Here is a 7,282-nt window from a genome sequence, read left to right as displayed (position 1 = left end):
GGGCGACCCATCGAGCCCTTGTCCTCCCCGTCGTCACCTCCCCCTCTGCTGTGGCCGGCGGCTGAGCCCTTCCCTCCCAAAGCGTTGGGTGGCTCATTATTTTCTTTCTCCCTAGGGGATGCGATATTCCTGCATTGGCGACGTGGTGCAGTGACAGGCAGGCTCCACTCGCTTTTCTCCTACAATGCTCGACAACAGAGTTAGAGGTGACTAGTCGCCGATGCAGGTGGTTGATTGGCATAGGCCGACATGGGTCTTGGCACCTAATGCTGCGAAAGCTCCTTTGGTCGTCATCGATGGTGGAGTCAGAGTCGTTGCCTCACAGAAGAGTGACTACGATTACACCAGATGACAATCTCGATGACGGGTTTCTCCTACACTACGCGTCTTTGAGGGCCTGCTGTTACGGTTTTTGATTGTTTTTTCGCTAATTAACCTGACAACTCTCTTCTTCCTCTTTAATTGAATGAAGGCCCTCCATGAGCCCGGGGCCGACTTCATCAAAAAAGAAAATAAGGTCGGAGAGTGGTCCACTGCTGGGGCCAAGCACTTGAGTTGCATCATGCCGTGAGAGTAAGCACTTGCTGTTTACACCGCCTTTGGGTTTTGTTACTTTCATGTCTAAACTTCTTTCTTAATCGATGAAAAAAGTGGCAAAGCTTTTGCCCTTGTTCTTTTTCACTATCATCTGAATTTTTCATGTTTAAGACAGAGAGAACAAGTACATTTGCAGCCCATTTGCATGCGATGTCGGTTGCGACGAAAACCTACCTGAGATCCAGATCTTGGCAGTGGAGCGGCTCAAATTACTTAAACAGCGGGCTAAGAGCAACTCTAACAGACCCCGCAGAAGTGGCAAACCCGCAAAATTCGGGCGTGTATACGGGCTCGGCCCAATTTTCTGGCCAGAACAGAGTCCGTATACTCGCCCGGCCCGTAAATTTTTTTACTGCGGCCCACAACCCCTCCCCCCCTCCCGGACTAGTATATCTACGGGTTCGCGGCGCATTTGCGGGTCGAAACCCTATTCCCCCTCCGCCGCGTCTCTCCGCAATTCCCCACTCCATTCCTCACATTTCTCGCCGCCGGTGAGCCGCATTCCACCTCCAGCCGCCATGTGGGGCCGCATGTGGAGCTCCGGCAGCAGCTCCGGGAGTAGATTCAGCGGCGGCGACCCCGAGCGCGAGCGGTGTGTCCGCTCGGACGGACGAGGAAGCGCGGGGCGAGGAAGTGGACGAACCGGGGCCTCTCACCGCCGGTGAGCTTCTGTGTCCGCGAGACAGAGGTATACGACCGTCGGCACGGGCGTACGCCCTCCTCCGCCGCGGGCTCGTCCTCCAGCGTGAGATCTTCCCACTCCGCGAGATCTTCCTCTTCCGGCGCGAGCCTTCTCCTCGTGAAGAGAGAGTGGTCGGAGGAGCCGAAGGAGATCGAGGTCGTCGCCGTCAAGCAGGAGCCCGAGGAGATTGTGCACCGCGGTGTCGTCGGGTCCGACGACTTCGTCGCCGATGACGACGCGGTCGCGGCCGTCATTGCCGAACGCAGCTTGCGCGAGGAGGCGGAGCGTCGGCGCCACCAGGAGGAGCTCGACGACCTCGTGTTCTAGCAGGCGGTCGCGGCGAACCTTCTCGCCAAGGAAAAGGACGACGAGTGGCGGCGCATCCGCGAGGAGCAGAAGTAGAAGTACATCGACCTCGGCAGCTCCGACGAGGAGGATTGAGCTCCTCCACCGCATCGTCCATGGCTGCGAGCTCGCCGCCGTGAGATCCCCACCCCCTCTAGTACTAGTAGTGAATGTAGTATGTCGTATGAATTAATGTTTGTAATGAATTAGTGCTTGAGCATGTAGTACATGTATATGTATGTGATGAACTACTACGGTTGCAATTTCTCCCTGTTAAACATTGTAGCCACGGTGTTGTATAAACCGTGCGTGCGTGTGTGTTGTAATCTTGGGGAATAGGTTAGGTATTGAGATAAGATCCTGGTAGTTAGTTTAAGCGATCTATCTCTACCTAACCTAAACCCTAACTTGTTCTGTACTCCTGTTGTCGCGCCGTCTTGGCTATATTAACACGCAGCGCGCCCCTGCAGATGCATGCGCTTCAGCACCGCGTTTACATGGTATACAGAGCCTAATTCTTCCATACGTCTAGATCATGTCGTCCTCCTCTTCCTCTCACGCCATGGCCATGCCTTCCCTCGCCTCCCTCGGCCACACCATCACCGAAAAGCTTACCCGCGAAAATTTTCTGGTGTGGAAGACTCAAGTGCTCCCGCACATTAGGGCCGCGGCGATGACGGGCTATCTTGACGGCTCGATCAAGGAGCCCGCCGCTGTCATCGTCACCGAGAAGGATAATGCTGGGAAGAAGGAGATCACCAAGACGCCCAACCCAGAACACGCGATCTGGGTCACCGAAGATCAGCAGGTGCTTACTTTTTTGCTAGCCTCTCTATCCCGCGAGGTTCTGATGCAGGTTTCCAACCACACCACCGCCGCGGGAGTCTGGCAAGCCCTGGTGGAGAGCTTCTCTGCCCAGTCTCGGGCGCGCCAGATACAGCTTCATTCCACGATCGGGAACGCACGCAAGGGCGACCTCTTCGTTGCCGCCTACTTCACCAAGATGAAGGGGCTCGCCGATGAGCTAGCTGCTGCAGGAAAACCGCTTGATGAAGACGACGTCGTCTCGCACATCTTGGAGGGGCTCATGCACGAGCCTGACTACAACGGCTTCGTCACCGCCATCTCCACGCGCGCCATCACTGATCATCTGATCGGCCTCAGCGAGCTCTTCTCGCTACTGCTCGCCGCTGAGTCCCGGATCGCCACCCAGCAAGCCGCCTACACCGCCCATCACTCTGTCAACCTCGCCGCAAAGGGTGGTCGAGGTGGCTATGGCGGCGGACGTGGCAGTCAGGGTGGCGGACGCGGAGGCTACAACGGGGGCAACTACAACGACAACTCGGGCGGCGGTGCGCCGCGCCAGCAAAGTGGTGACCGCGGTGAGCGTGGTGACCGCGAGCGCTGCCAAATCTGCAAGGAGGAACGCCACGGTGCGTGGCGCTGCAGGAAACGCTACGATAAAGGCTACAACAACAATGTGCGCAACCCCGCAGGTGGCGGTGGTGGCGGCGGACGCGGCGGCGGTGGGCGTGGCGGCGGCGGCGGTGGCAACCCTCGCTCCGCCAATTCTGCCCACTCGTACGGTGTAGATACTAATTGGTATCTTGACACCGGCGCTACTGATCATGTCATCGGAGAGTTGGAAAAGCTAGCTGTTCGCGATCGCTACACCGGCACCGATCAAATCCACACCGCAAGTGGGCAAGGTATGGACATAGAACACATTGGTCATTCGGTATTATCTACTCCCTCCGGTTCTCTTCAGTTAAACAACATACTCCATGCTCCTAGTGCTGACCAGAGCCTTCTTTCAGCTTATAATTTCATTGAACTTCACCCTGATTTCTTTCTTGTCAAGGATCAGGCTACCCGGAGAACAATCCTCCAAAACAAGAGTAGGTGGGGACTGTTCCCCGTGACCGGACGGCAGAGTGCTCCCCAACGCCAAGCCCTTGCTGCCATCAAACCATCCACGTCTCGATGGCACAAACGCCTAGGGCACCCAGCCTTTCCGGTAGTTCAAAAGATTCTTCGCGACTTCGATCTTCCTGTTTCAAATAAACAAGATCACCTCCTAGTGTGTGATGCATGTCAGACGGCCAAGAGCCATCAGTTGCCTTATTCTCGTTCAACTAGTGAGTCCACAGCTCCTTTAGAGCTTATTTTTTCAGATGTTTGGGGTCCTGGACCCGTCTCTGTAGGAAGACAGAAATACTATGTCAGTTTTATTGATGATTTCAGCAAGTTTAGTTGGATATATTTGCTCAAGAATAAATCTGATGTCTTTGAAAAATTTCGTCTTTTCTAAGCTCATGTTGAACGTCTCTTTGATCGTAAGATCATTGCCATGCAAACCGATTGGGGTGGGGAGTACCAACGGTTGAATTCTTTTTTTGAACGCATTGGCATCACACACCATGTTTCTTGCCCACATGCTCATCAACAGAACGGCTCTGCCGAGCGGAAACATAGACACATAGTAGAAGTTGGCCTTTCTCTACTCGCCCATGCATTCATGCCACTCAAGTTCTGGGATGAAGCGTTCCTCACTGCGGTCTATCTTATAAATCGCATCCCAAATAGAGTTATCAAGAACCAAACCCCTCTAGAACGACTCTTCGGCACCAAGCCCAACTACTCCTTTCTTCGTATCTTTGGGTGTGCCGTTTGGCCAAACTTGCGCCCGTTCAATAAGCACAAACTTGAGTTTAGATCCAAACAATGTGCCTTCCTAGGGTACAGTACTCTTCATAAGGGCTACAAGTGTCTTGATATCTCCTCTGGTCGTGTCTATGTCTCCCGTGATGTTGTCTTTGATGAGCAAAATTTTCCCTTTGCAAGCCTTCACTCCAACGCCGGTGCCCAACTCCGCAAAGAACTGCTTCTCCTACCTTCTCATCTCCTGCCATCTCCTACCTTTGCTCACGGGGGAGCTGATTTTGCTGCTGACAATGTGTCCGTGTCTAATGCTAATGCCCATGGTGAAAGTGTGCAGGAAACGAAGCAGCCAAATACTGAGAATTTTGGTGAAAATTCCTATGATTTTATGCAGGAAAATAGCAACTTGCATGCAGCAGCCGCAGAAGATCCTCAGGTGGCCTCGGGATTTGCCGCGCCAGGCGAATCGGCCACGGGATCGGTGCCCGCAGCAGCCGCAGGCGAATCCACCGCGGGATCCGCACCCGCAGCGCCAGGCGAATCTACACCGGGCTCCGCATCCACTGGCGGGCGCCCTGATTGGCTGCCTCCGCGTGTGCCTGCGTCGGGTGGTGTGCAGTCCCCGAGAGGACCGACTGGGCATGGCCCCAGTGTCGCCCACGAGGCGGGGCGTGTGGCTCCTGGCGCGGCACGCATCCCCTCCACACATGTGCCCAACCCGGAACTGCCAAGTGGCAGCGTCTCCTTGGCTGCCGCACCAGATCCTCCAGATTCGCTGCAGACAGAGGATTTGGGATCTTCTGAATCTGATTCTGTTGTTTCCTCCACACATAATCATCTTCAAATACAGCAAGCTCGACCAGCTCCTCCTCCTCCTGCCCGATCACATACTCGATCCTAGAGTGGTATTGCAAAACCCAAGGTATATAATGATGGTTGTGTTCGTTGGGGCTCTTTCTGTGCCACAGGTGAACCGAAGAACCTCCATGATGCTCTTGATGATCCCAAGTGGAGGCATGCTATGGATGAAGAATTTTCAGCGCTTATAGCAAACAAGACATGGCACTTGGTGGCGCCGGTCCGAGGGAGAAACGTGATTGATTGCAAATGGGTGTATAAGGTAAAACGCAAATCTGATGGAACGATAGACCGATATAAGGCACGTCTTGTGGCCAAAGGTTTTAAGCAAAGGTATGGAATTAATTATGAGGATACCTTTAGCCCTGTGGTAAAAGCTGCTACTATTCGCTTGATCCTGTCTGTTGCAATATCTAGCAATTGGTGCATACGACAACTAGATGTAAAGAACGCGTTTTTGCATGGTGTTCTAGAAGAAGAAGTGTATATGAAGCAGCCTCCTGGGTATGAAAGTTCAGCTTTGCCACAGCATGTTTGCAAACTTGATAAAGCAATCTATGGTTTGAAACAAGCACCTAGAGCGTGGTATTATTGTTTGTACTCCAAGTTACAGTCCCTTGGTTTTGCTGCATCTAAAGGAGATACCTCACTGTTCTTTTATCATCGACATGGCATCACTATTTTCATGCTTATTTACGTTGATGATATCATTGTCACCAGCTCTTCCTCTCGAGCAGTTGAAGCTCTCCTTCAGGATCTCCGCATGGACTTTGCGCTCAAGGATTTGGGTGATCTTCATTTTTTCCTTAGCATTGAGGTAAAACGTGTGGGCAGTGGCATTCTTTTATCTCAGGAAAAATATGTGCATGACATCCTTGAGCGAGTGGGCATGAAAGGGTATAAACCTTCTTCAACTCTATTGTCTACGTCAGAGAAGCTGTCTCTTCATGATGGAGAGATGCTTGGGGCCGCAGACTCAACCAGATACAGAAGTGTTGTAGGAGCATTGCAGTATTTGACTTTGACCAGACCAGATATCTGTTTTTCAGTAAGCAAAGTTTGCCAGTTTTTGCATGCACCTACCAGTACTCATTGGACAGCAGTCAAACGAATACTTCGTTATCTCCAAGCAACCAAGAGTCATGGTCTTAAACTTGCTAAGTCAGATTCTACACTCGTCAGTGCTTTTTCAGATGCAGACTGGGCAGGCTGTCCTGGCGATTGGCGATCCACTGGAGGCTTTGCGGTTTTCTTTGGAAGTAACCTAATTTCTTGGAGTGCACGCAAGCAAGCTACTGTGTCTCGGTCAAGTACAGAAGCTGAGTATAAAGCCCTAGCTAATGCCACTGCTGAAATTATTTGGGTACAGAATTTACTGATAGAGTTGGGTATTCGTCATTCGCCTGCAGCTTCTCTTTGGTGTGACAACCTTGGAGCTACTTATCTCTCTGCCAATCCTGTTTTTCATGCAAGGACAAATCATATTGAGATTGATTATCACTTTGTTCGTGAAAGAGTTGCAAACAAGCTTTTAAACATTCGGTTTGTGCCTACTGGTGATCAAGTGGCAGATGGCTTTACCAAGCCATTATCATTGCGGCAGCTGGAGGCCTTTCGACACAATCTCAACTTGGATAGTTGTGATTGAGGGGGAGTGTTAAACATTGTAGCCACGGTGTTGTATAAACCGTGCGTGCGTGTGTGTTGTAATCTTGAGGAATAGGTTAGGTATTGAGATAAGATCCTGGTAGTTAGTTTAAGCGATCTATCTCTACCTAACCTAAACCCTAACTTGTTCAGTACTCCTGTTGCCGCGCCGTCTTGGCTATATTAACACGCAGCGCGCCCCTGCAGATGCATGCGCTTCAGCACCGCGTTTACACTCCCACGAAACTTTTTTTCAAATTATGCAGTTTCATATACGGTTTCTACTCGGCTGCACACGTTTTTGACCCGCAAACGAGATCTACGTCGAACTGCAAATGCGTTTTGCGGGTCAAGATTCGGGTCTGCTAGAGTTGCTCTGATGATGAAAAATCACCATCTCCGCCGCAAACCGAACCCTTGCCTGGCAAGAGCTAGTGAGTTATAGGTCCAGCCATCCTCTCTCGTCCTGGCTGTCTGATGAAGAGGAGCCAT

Source organism: Triticum dicoccoides, chromosome 1B, assembly GCF_002162155.2.
Source record: "Triticum dicoccoides isolate Atlit2015 ecotype Zavitan chromosome 1B, WEW_v2.0, whole genome shotgun sequence".
Lineage (NCBI taxonomy): Eukaryota > Viridiplantae > Streptophyta > Magnoliopsida > Poales > Poaceae > Triticum > Triticum dicoccoides.
The sequence above is the reverse complement of the archived record's forward strand: the minus strand, read 5'-3'. Positions refer to the sequence as shown.